Genomic DNA, 13,189 nt, shown 5'->3' on the forward strand with positions numbered 1-13,189 from the left:
CTAAAGAGACATTATCTCCTGGTAAGCCATCGCACTATTACTGACCTCTGGCTGATACTTCTTATCCAAAGTTATGGAAATGAAGGCTAATGAAAACCACTTAAAAATGGAAAACAACATCAATTAAAAATCAAGAATTTTTTAAAAATCTGCTTGAGGAAAACCCTGCCTGTCTGTGAATAATCATTTTATTAAACCCTCTTCCACCCTTTTTAAGTGTTCCCAACTGACATGGTCCCAACTGACACACACACATTGGATTGTCACATGATCACTGTTACATGTGAGGAGGGTTAGTAGTGGACTGAAAATGTCACGTGTTCATTATATGACAGACAAATAGGGTGTCCCCAACAAGACAATATGGATAAAACTTTTTTGTTTATTGTTTTGGTGTAGGAAAAAAATCTCCCTTGAATTAGGGTTCATATATAGTATGCTCATAACTCAGATTGCCCTAGTTATAAATTGCTGTAAAGTGTGTATCCTGGTTACCCTGGAGATTACTGCTCTTAAGCAGAAAGTGGCAATTATGGTCTGCAGGGGCACTCAGAAATCCTATCTGTTTTTGAATCCCAGGAAGACATGCAGGTGGGAGTTTTTTAGGGATCACCAGCTGTGGCTGTTCCAGTGCTACAGGGTCTCACATGTCCCGACACACTGTTCCCTCGAGGAGTAACTTATAATTTGTCTATTATTTTCACATCCTGGAAGACTTGTAAGCCTGGAGCTTTTGGGTTAAATATTATAGAATTAAGTGCTGGTGTGAGAAAACAGGCCTATGGATAAATAGATGGTAAAATGGTATTAACTGCAACATATAATTACATAGTATATAATCACCTCTGTGGTTGTTACAGGCCAAATAAAAGCAGGCAAATGAGATGTGCATTAAGAACGAACTGTGTTACTCAAAGCCTCCAAACTCAGAGGGCACTCACCACGGAAAGAGGTCCACACGCTATTCTTTGTCAGAACCGCTAAGAATGCATTCCTATGGCCTGAGATTCCGCCTCTTATAATGGGAAATGCTATAAATATGGTGTTTTCACAAATCTAGTGTAGTGGCAACTCAACAGCTATTTTACATTTTCTTTAGTAAGGCCAAACTAACATGTTTTTTTTTTTTTTTTCCCCCTCTAATGTGATTTTAAATGCTCCTTCCAAGTTGGGATTTCAGGACTGCCCCTGATACAGTTTTGTGTGACGATACCTATTTGGCAGATGACTTTAAGGTGGTCCTCAGGCTCCCCTCCTCCTGATGGCTTTATTCTTGGATAACATGTCCCCTTGAGCTTGGACAGGACCTGTGACATGCTTCTAACCAATAGTATTTGGCAAAGGTGATAGGATTTCACTCCCCTGGTTATGCTATCCTACCTAATAAAATAGTAATATGCAAATTGACCGCACCCTCGCTATGCCCAAACCACGCCCACCAGCCAAAGCCACGCCCACCAGCCAATCAGGGCAAATATGCAAATTACCCAACAAAGATGGTGGTTAATTTGCATACACGGAGGGAGGGAGGAGTGAAGACTGAAGATAACCTTGAAGGAAGAGGGAGGAAAAGCGGAAAGCAAGGTGGCTGCCAGAGGGAAAGCCCGGGTGGGGCGGGGCGGAGCAGGGCAGAGCGGGGTGGGCGGCAGCGGCATGCGGGTGCAGGCGCCACGGCTGCAACTGCGGCGGCAGCAGCAGCGCACGCGGCCACAGCGGCGCTTGCAGGATTCTTCCTGCAAATGGGCTACTAGTGTTATATTGCTATCAGACTGGTGCCAAAGGCTCTATTTCTTCCCTGCCGGCTTTAAAAGAGTATGGTGCCATGTTAGGAGAGGGCTTACAGAGAGGGCCATGAGGCAATGAACTTCAGACAGCTTCTAGGAGCAGAGAGAAGCCTCCAGCCAAAAGGCAATAAGAAGCTGATCCCTTGCTCTTAACCGTCACAAGGAAATGAAGTCTACCAACAACCTTAGTGATGGAAGCGGGTCCATTACCAGTGGAGCCTCCAGAAGAAAACCAAGCCCTGGCTGACACACTGACTGCATCCTTGCAGAAGATCCCGGGAAGGCGTGCCTCTGCCCGTCCATAGAGACTGTGAGCCAATACATTTTTGTCGTTTTAGCCGCTGAGTTTGTGGCAATTTGTTACACGCCACGGAAGACCGATACACTTGCCCAGCACATACAGAGTGAGTACCATGGGCCAAGTGTTATTCACCGTATTTGAGATGACTACTCAGGGCAGTTAGTGGTTTCTAATATTCATGGCTAAACACATCAAACAAGGCAAGCTGCTTCCCTTTCACACAGAGATATGGGTAAACTAGTTACAATGTCAAATGATTATTCTACTTTAAGCTGGTATTAGGACAAAGCATATTTACACAATATTGAAATTTTTGTTAAGCTCCATCCATTAAAGTGCGGTATCATAGGTACGTGTGTTTGTCTTTCTGCCATCCAGGATAAGGAACCACCATTATCTGCAGGTGAGGGTTTTTCTTTGCCATTACGTCCTGTAACATCAGGTAGAAGAGTAAAACTTCACAAAATTTTACAAAGCTCAGCAATGCTAAAAGGAAATCTGTGACTTGCTTTTGCTAGGCTCACCTTCTCTGTGTGGTTCCAATTTTAGTATATGTGCTGCTGAAGGTGCAGTGTGATTTGTCCACTGTCCTATATTGCCAAACATCTGCTGTGTCAAATATCTATTAGGCAGCGGGTCACTCTCTTGGAGAAAGCTTTCAGCAAAGTGTTTTGACTGCCTGATTTCTTGAAAGAAACAAACACAACAAATCACACTAACAGAGGCAGAAAGAATGGGAGTTAATGTTCCCTAAGTACAAGCTGTGGTGCCTGGCCCCCTAACTAACCCCCTACCCTCAACCCAGCCGAATACAGCGCATCTCTGGAAACCTGGAAGGTGCAAGCTGAGCAGTTGGCCATCTGATCCCGGTTTACCTGCATCAGTGCAATGGCCCTAACCACTGTGGGCTCATCAAAGACCCTCCTTGGACTCTTTGGACCTAAGCAAGATGAGCAAATGTCTATCCCCACTTCAGACCCAATCCCAAAAACTCACTCTCAGAAACTGTGATTGGAATTGAGTCCCTCATGGAGATAGGAAAGAAAACCTTATCTAGAAAGGAAAATCGGATCCAACATTTATCATCTCATATCAAGTCTGGCAATGATGACTATATGTATTATTGTTTAAATTAATTAATCTTCCATTAATCTTTTAAAAAGGAGGAATTCAGATAGTGCATATGCTAATTTAAAAACCCTCAGTGCATTGATATTTGAAAACTCCAGTCAGTTCTGTTTGCTTGTTTGTTTTCAATTTCTGATGCTTTAGAGACTTCCCATCAAAATAACAAAAGAGTGGCTAAACTCTGATGTCTTATGGGGGAGGAAAGGGGACTTGTAATACTTTCAACAACAAAGCATTTTTTTTTAATTTACTTGTATAGCAACTTCTAGAGAGTAAAAACATAAGAACTGTTTGTAAATAAATAAATTAGAATTAAAAAAAAACTCCGATGTCTTGTGAAGAGCTTCTGCAGCAATAATTAATATATGGGGCCACTGACACTTGAATTAATCTTGGAAACCACTGTCAAGGTGATGGGGACAATAAATGTACCGTGGGGATAACCCATAGTACTGCACATCACTGTTGTGTTCTGTCATTGATATTGATGCTAGCAAAGAAGCAACCACTCAAAGACAGAACTAACAATAAGAGTCTTCAAAGATGGAAGGACCCTTTCTCACTTCTACGTTTGGTAACCGTCCATGCTTACTAGTAACCAATAATGTTTTTTTCCTGCCCTAAAGGGCACAAACAACAAGCCTTCTTTTCTTCTCTTCCCTGCTACATTGTAGGCAGCATTGGAACCAGTTAACTCACTATCCTGTAATAGCCCATTTGAATACTAACATATTTTTCCCAAATATGGAGAAAGAGAGTTTAGAAAATCCAAGTATTAATACTATTGCACGGTTAGAAATATATGGGCACTGCAGACAGGACCAACACTACCCTGAGCAGATTCCCGAAAATGACATCAAAATTCAGGGACTATCCTGGTGTAAAGGCACTGGGAGGTGTCCACCATGGTTTTTTCCTAGTGATAGCGATGGGGCCAAACTAATTCAACTCTTCCTTTCCTTCACAAAAGGGCACGGCATGCACTCTAGTGGTCTGAAGGTGTCAATGTAGAGGCCAGGTTTTCTAGGGTAACAGGAATCCTTTCTGGTGCATCTTGTAGTTTAACCAGCCAAACTATGAGATCGCACTCAGTGTTTCCTGACCCTTGAACTCTTCTTGGCTGCTGCACTTTTGCCCTCTTGGTGCCTTCTGATCCTCATAATAAGAACTTGTTGGAGATAATGAACATTTTTCTATAGCAAGTAAATTGTAAGCTCTCCGTAAGATTCACAGGGGAACAATAATTCTCCTTGGAAATATAGAGGTAGCCATGCAAAATAAACAACTGTTTGGTTCATTGCTATTACCTCATTTCTTTCTGGAAGCATTTATTTGAGTTTCATGAGCGAAGTTGATATTGTAAATAAAACTTTCCCATGATCCCAAGATAACACTAAGTTTTCACAATCTATGCCGATGTGCTTAGGTTGCACAATTTAGATTCCTTCTTTTGTGTGAGACTCCAAATATTTCTCAATAAGAACATCCTGTTTCTAATCATGCCCTGAAAAATACCATCCAGTAGCTTACCTTTTCCCTCTGAACTTTTCTATGCTTTAAATCTAGCCTTAAAAAAGTATAAAGGATACCTATATGATTACTTAGAGTGAATAAGATCATAATCAACTCAAAAGAAAGCATTATACTTGTCCAAAAATGCCTTACCAGGAATACTCCAAAGAGGAAATAAGTGTGTTTATCTATGGTGATAACAATATAGCTGCCTAGCAATCAAGTTAACTTTACTGTCATCTTTATCAAGCAGTATGTTTAGAGTGGAGACAATTTGAGGAAAGAGAAATCTATACTGTGGTATCAGCACAATGAAAGCATATTTCTAAAACACAGTCAACCTCTTGTTTATGAAGTAAGATGACGACTACTTAAAACGCAGTGTTTGATAGGCATAGATTATTTACCATTCAAAATGTCATAACACATTTAAGGCTAAATCATTTAAACTTTTCTCCAAACTCACTTTTTCAACATTACTTATTTTAAAAAAACATATATTTTATGGAAAGGGGGAAGAGACCTTGTTATAATCTGTGTATACATATGTGGAAGTTTATTTGTATGCATGTGTGTGTGTGTGTGTAGGAGGTGAAAAAAATTATTATTTTTTAAATTTTGTTCAATAGTCTATTTAGGATAAATTGTCTAAAGAAACAGGTTTACTTTAATAAAGTTAATTACAAACAATTATTTTTTAAATTAAATAATTAACCAAGCATGCAGGAGCCTCATTTTTATTTTTCCTAACAGCTGGTTTTTTTTCCTTATAGAAATTCAAGAGGCTGGTGTCTCTAAAGGAACGTTCAATGTGCATTTGGATATAATAATTATCCTCTTCCTTGACTTCAGCACGTATACTCAGATGAACCACAGATTTCACATCAACAGTAGAAAAGCAGGAACATACAGAAAAGAGGATCTTTGGGGTTTTGTTAAGGAGAAGAATTCCAACAAGTAGAGAGAAATATAGGACCTGGGACTTGTCTGCTACGTTATCATAGAAATGCAGATGAACTGGATTTTAAAGGCACATGCAAGAGGACTTGAGGCTGACTCTGCTGTCAACTGACCAAGCAGGAAAGAGTTGTATGTGTTTTTTGAGTGCTTACTTATGCCTCCCCATGGAGTTTGTCCAAGGCACCACACTGAGTGAGTGCAACTGTCTTACTACTTACCTTTCAGCTGTTCTCACCCACCCTGGGAACTAGCAATCAGTTTTGCTCCCCCTTCTCTTCTCCATCAAATATCTTGTCTACACCAATGTGGATAAAATCACTGTGATAACATTTCTAGAAATATTTGTATGAAAATATTGTATCTCACTAAGGAAGGTAGCAGGATGCTTTGTGATGTACATGAGCTGTGGAAAGAGTGCTGGGTCCTAATTCCAGCTCCTCTCCCTTTCTAGCAGGTGATCCCAGTCATGCTGCTCATCTTCCTGAGAATCCACATGGAAATAGGGGCAATCAGATATTCTTTACATGATTGATTTAAAAATTATATTTAAAAAGTATATATAAAACCACCCAGTCCAGGGCTATTGAAATAGAGGAGAGGGCCTGAGCTTTATCCCATTAGACTCTAATGATTAGAGGAATGTAAGGCATCAGAAGGCAGGGGGAGATTTTCATGAGGCTGAAGGACTTTTCCTGAACTCCAAACATAGGGCCATGAAGGTGATGACAAAAGCTTTTAAAATGGTAAGTTGATTTACCCTCAAAATACATTTTTAAATTATAAAGTTGAATTACAAATACAAACACCTGCAACAATCCTTGCAAATTCACTTGTGTGGCTCATGGGATTTCAGGCAGGAAGCTCTAGGGCGGGGGGTGCCCTAGCTGGTTTGGTTCAGTGGATAGAGCATCGGCCTGTGGACCGAAAGGTCCCAGGTTCGATTTTGGTCAAGGGCACATGCCTGGTTGTGGGCTCGACCCCCAGTAGGGGGCGTGCAGGAGGCAGCCGATCGGTGGTTCTTTCTCATCATTGATGTTTCTATCTCTCTTTCCCTCTCCCTTCCTCTCTGAAATCAATAAAGTATATATAAAAAAAGTTACATTAAAAAAAAGAAAGAAAGGTCTAGGGAGCTAGATCCCAAGTCTCACCAGTTATGTCATTTACTAATGCAAGTTCCAAATACTTTCAGAATGATAACTTGTTCAAATGCCATAGCAATCCTGTGCATAGGTAGTATTTGCCTCCTTTGAAAATGAAACCATTGAGGTCCAGGGTGATTAGGTTGGATCTTAAGGGTGGTGTTGGGCTTTCACCCAGTATTTTGGATTCAGAGTGAAGGGACACTCTCTACTCTCCCACCGTTGAACTCTGCTCTACAGTTATGAAAAATAATAGATGGTGGACTATTTGTGATAGCTTTTTTAATGGTGGACCATAAATTACCAAATATTTTCCCCAAGATATGTCAGTTGTTGAGAGGAAAGAGACCTTTTTGTGATGATAAATGATCGACTCATAATACCAGAAAAACAATGAACAACAGCAACAACCATAAACATAAAGCACAGTTTCCAAGCTATGCTACAAATGAATTTTTACTTATTCATATTTTTATGCTAATAAAAGGAAAGTTATCTTGCTGAACTTTATAATTTATTTTTTGGGATAGAAAAAATGTCAGTTTTCTTTCTTACTCAATTAACCGATGGCTCCCCCCTCATTGACCCAACCCATCTCATTCAGTATTGGGGTGGATCTGACATTGCCCACACTCTCAGGTGCTGAGTCATGGCTCTACATGAGGTAGGTTTGAGGAATTAAAATCAACCACTCACTGACTTATTCTATTGAGGTAAGAATAAGACTACTATAGCAATATATGTTTTATAAGAAAACACACAAACTTGTGAAAGTTTATGCTATGCATTATCCTAAGCAAAATAAGCCAGTCAGAGAAAGATAAATATCACATGATCCCACTCATTTATGGAAGATAATGAACAACATAAAGTGATGAACAAAAACAGATCCAGAGATAGAGAAGCATCCATCGATCAGACCGTCAAACCTCAGAGGGAAGATAGGGGAGGGTGGGGGTAAGGGGGAGACATCAACCAAAGGACTTGTATGCATGCATATAAGCCTAACCAATGGACACAGACAGCAGGGGGGTGAGGGCATGAGTCGGGGAGTGGGGGGCCAATGGGGGGATAAGGACACATATGTAATACCTTAATCAATAAAGAAAAAATATTTTAAAAAGTTTATGCTATGGATTCATAAGCACTCTTGACCATAAAAACATGCTCATTTCTTTGATCTTGAAATTTTACTCCATCTATAATGTCTCTATGTCTATCTACCATATACAGAACATTCATGTATGTTTTTAAAGCTTCTGAATAACCTGAAACTGTTAGAAGTTCTCTTTTGTTCCTCATGCTCCACAATAAAATTGCCAACACTTTTCTCAGAGGCTACAACCTATAGTACTAAAAAAATACTATTAAGTAACGCAACAAAGAAAATTTAAAAGATTAACAACAACAAAAACTTAAGCATGCTTTAAATCCTACCTGTTCTTTAGATCCCACAGTTGTTCACCACACGTCTCCCTAAATGAAGAAATGTAACAATAGTTAAAAAGTTGTAAAAATGATGCTATTAAAATACTGCTTATTTAGGTGATGCATGTTTATATTCCTCAGCTATGGAAAATGTCAAATTCCAAAGAGAAGTGAAATTAATTGTATTTTGGCATTTCCCTTCATGATGATTGTTGTAAGAAGCATCTTAAAATGTTTCTTTCTTAAATCAAAAGAAGCAAAAACATGCTATAATTATTCTGGGAAGAAAAATGACAGTTCAGAACATTAATTCAATGTTCTTCATAATCAGAAGTATTTATACTCTGAAATAAGTTATATATAATCATCAAATATTAAATTTTAAAAATTCTGTTGGAAAAGTCTTTGAGCAATTCTTAGTGTATGCTATATTCCTTGCATTATAAGGAATTTCTTACATTATTAAGATTTAGTTCTTTGGTAAACACACACAGAGCCCACTCGGTGCTTTAACTAACATCGCTAGGTCTCTAGCAAAATACAATCTCTCAAACCACGATGATAATGTTAAAAAATAGAGAGACAAATCTGAATTTCAAAACTGAATGGAGGCAAAGGCTTATTAAGATTTCAATTAAAAACAGAAGTGTATTATTAATATGTTTTTATTAAAGTAAAAAAGATACAAGTTCATGAAAGTGTTACAGTGTTTCAGGAGTTTCACAAGCCATTCCAAAAACTGGACAACCATGCTGGCATTTTCCCAATGACTTGCATTAAACTTGCTCACCTGTTTTTGTTTCCTTTTTTTCTTTTTGTAAGAGTGAAACTAAAGAAATCAATTTAGACTCTCCGTGAGTAGTTTAAGGAAGGGGAAGTATTAATATACTTCTGTAAATTTCTGGAAAATGCCACCTGATTTTAAGTGACATAAAGCAGATCTGTAGTTATCTGTAGACATAGGTAGGGAAGTGAGGAGGGAAGTATCAAAAAGCCATAATACATTTTTTGAGTCGATGGATATATTTGTTATCTTGATTGTGGTGATGGCTTTACAGGTATGCACATATGTCAAAACTCATCAAGTTGTGTGCATTAACATGCACAGCATATGTCAACTACACCTTAAAGCTCTAAAAAGAAGAAATGGAAGCTTGTGAGATATATACTTATTGGAGGGGGTAAAATCAATGGTTAACACAGTGGAAAAGAAATGGAAGTTGTTATTGTAATTTTTGTTTTAAAAAATTATCTGGAATGTTGTGTGAAGGCCATTTGGGGCGAAGGTGCTTGGAAGTGGAGATGAAATTCTGTAAGGAGGCTTGGACTACCGTATGGGCAGTGGAGGTTAAAGATGTTGGGTTGATTCGGGACAGAGTTAGTAGGAACAAAGAAAAGGCTTGCTGGGGCACTGCCTATGAAGGTAGGACACAGTAAGGAATCAAGGGTGATGGCAGGTTTTTGGTTTGAGCAACTGGATGTACAGTGTTGCCATTTCCTGAGATAATGAAGAAAGGAAACACTAAAATTCAAGGGGAATAAGAAGAGTTACACTTTGACAAATTATGTGTGAAATGCCTGAGAGACAGCAAATGACAATGTTAAGCTGGTAAAGGTTTCTAAAGCTAAGAGGAAAAGTTTGAGCTCCAAAGACACTTTTGCGTATGACCAGCGTGTAGATGAAAGTGGGAGGCTTTCACGAAGCGGTGGCAAATGCCATTGCATGGGAAGACAAACAGACAAACAGGAACCCAGGGTCCAGATGCTAGAGGGCTTATCTGCTTAGATAACTACTTACCTCCTCCCTCCCCCAAATAACCAGAATGAGGGTGAAAAAAGTTCTGTGGCAAGAAGTGAATTATTTCTTATGCTCCTTAGAGGCTACTTTCTAAAATTTATGTTTTAAATTCTACAATCTGTATAGGAAACAAAACTATAATATTTTAGTAAATTTACCTACTCTGTCCCCAGTTTAATCTTGACATCATCCTTAAAAACTCTTCAGTGTTTAATTATTTATGTAATACATGTTTATAATTTTATAATCACCTCACCTAATGTACATCTCCTAAATAATCTTGATATATATTTTGTTTCATGCATACTTTTAAAAAAATGCTTTTTAAAAGTTATATATGTTTATTGATCTCAGAGAGGAAGGGAGAGGGAGACAGAAACATCAATGATGACAGAGAATCATTGATTGGCTGCCTCCTGCATGCCCCCTACTGGGGATCGAGCCTGCAACCTGGGCATGTGCCCTTGATCAGAACTGAACCCAGGACCCTTCAGTCCACAGGCCCACGCTCTATCCACTGAGCAAAACCAGCGAGGGCTGTTTCATACATTCTTTTTAAATTCATTTAGAAGTGAAGAATAGAGCTGTGCTAAAATTTGAAAAAAAGAAATCAAAATAATTTGCAGAACCTGACAACATGTACATGGAATGTGGGAAAATCTGTGATATGATTTGCTGAAAGGAGCTGGAAATTCTGTAGTGTGATGATCTGTAATCAACAGCTCTTACATCCTCATTGTGATCAATCATAGAAACAGAGAAAACAACTTTGAAGTTATAATTTATGATTATAGAAGGAGAATAAAACATAGAAATTTCATGGCTGGTATGAATGGTGTTCTTTAAAGTAAAGCTTAGGTTGAGAAGAATACATGGCAAAGCTAGTTTTGTTAGTTTGCATTCACTTTGAGCCTACCCCAGATGTTGGGGAGTTATGTAACCTTGCTAGATTTTTGTTTGTTCATCTGTAAAATGGAAATGATACAAAGAACTTCCAAGGGTTTGGTTGAGAATAAATGGGATAAAATACACAAAAATGCTTTGTACAGTGCAGAGTACTAGAGACTGCAATACAATAATAATAATGAGACAACATATTTAATGATGGTACCTGATAGTCAGTGATTTTAATTTGTGTACTGTATTTCATTTCATTTAGAATTTTCCAAGTCATTAATAAGGCCTGGGAAGAAATAATGTCAACTTTTCAGATGTTGATGAAAATAATAAATGAAAGAAACATGGAATTTTTAAAACTTTGTATACTTTGCTGACCATGAATTTTGGTATACACAATAAAAATGAAGGGTATACTACCTGCTTATGGTGCATTGCTTGGACTGAAACACAGTTCTTAATACAGTTCTTCCGTCTCTCCCATTCCTATCTTTATATTTGCTTTTCTAATTTTTTAATTTACTTTTTCCCCCTCTGCTCCCTGTGATATTGCTCATTTATTTATCTACTTATGATAAAGATTAAATCATTAATCATAATTTTGTAACTTTATATTTTCCTTTTTATAAAAATAACTAGAGGCCCAGTGCATGAAATTCTTGCACTGGGTGGGGGGGGGTTCCCTCAGCCCAGCCTGCACCCTCTCCAATCTGGGACATCCCTCTCACAATCCAGGACTGCTAGCTCCCAACCACTCTCCTGCCTGCCTGCCTGATTGCCTCTAACCACTTCTGCCTGCCTGCCTCATTGCCCCTAATCACTCCCCTGCCAGCCTGATTGATGCCTAACTGCTCCCCTGCTGGCCTGAAAGCCCCTAAATGCCCTCCCCTGCCAGCCTGGTCACCCCCAACTGCCCTCCCCTGTTGGCCCTGTCACCACTAACTTCCCTCCCTTGCAGGCCTGGTCCCTCCCAACTGCCTTCCCCTCCCTGCAGGCCTGGTTGACCCCAACTCCCCTCCCTGCAGGCCTGGTTGACCCCAACCACCCTCCCCTGCAGGCCCAGTCACCCCTAACTGCCCTCCCCTGCAGGCCTGGTATCCCCCAACTGCCCTCCCTTGCAGGCCTGGGTCCCCTCAATTGCCCTCCCCTGCAGGCCTGATCCCCCCAACTACCTTCCCCTACAGGCCCAGTCACCCCTAACTGCCCTCCCCTGCAGGCCTGATCACCCCCAACTGTCCTCCCTTGCAGGCCTGGTCCCTCCCAACTTCCCTCCCCTGCTGGCCTGATCACCCACAGCTGCCCTCCCTTGTTGGCCATCTTGTGGTGGCCATCTTTTGTCCGCATGGGGGCAGCCATCTTTGACCACAAGGGGGCAGCCATCTTGTGTGTTGGGGTGATGGTCAATTTGCATATTAGGCTTTTATTATATAGGATTCAGTATTTACTGTTTTTTCCCTTTGTATGATTTTATTGGGGTGACACTGGTTAACAAAATTATACAGGTTTCAGGTGCACAGTTTTACAACACATCATCTGTACACTCCATGTCAAGTCACTGTCCATCAACATTTATTTTTCCTATACCATCTTCTACCTCCCGCCACGTACCTATCTCCCAGCAATCACTTCAATATTCACTGTTGAAAATTTTCACAATATACTAAAAAAAAAGTCATCCAAAATCTTATCACCAAGGGATAACTGCTATTGACTTTTTTTGCTATGTGGTCACATAGTCTCTTTTCTATGCACTAATATATTTTACAAGTTCAGTAATAGCAGCATGAATATTTTAATTTTCCATGAATATTTAAAAATGATATAAGTTGTTTTCTACAACATTTTTAGGTACTGCATAGTTATTTTAAATTTTAATTTTATAGATGAAATATGATTTGTAAGACCCATCATAAAGGTAGTTGTCAGTTATTTTTTTCTTGTATAAGCAGCTCTGTGATAAACATTCTTAAGGCTATATATTTGCATGAATCATGATTATTTCCTTAGGATGAATTTCTGGACTCAGTCAAGCCTGCATTTCAAATTACAAAAATTATAACACCTATTGCCAAATTGCACTCCAAAAGGTTATAAAATTCAACATTCCTATAAGCTATATATGAGAGTGTCTTCTTCCTCACACTGTAGCTGATAGTAGATATTGTCATTTTCCCATTTTTACATTTTTGTCAGTTGCATCTTTTATTGTTTTAGTATATATTTTGTTGGTTACCAGTTGGGC

This window comes from Cnephaeus nilssonii (assembly GCF_951640355.1).
Source record: "Cnephaeus nilssonii genome assembly, chromosome: 14".
NCBI classification, from domain to species: Eukaryota; Metazoa; Chordata; class Mammalia; order Chiroptera; family Vespertilionidae; genus Cnephaeus; species Cnephaeus nilssonii.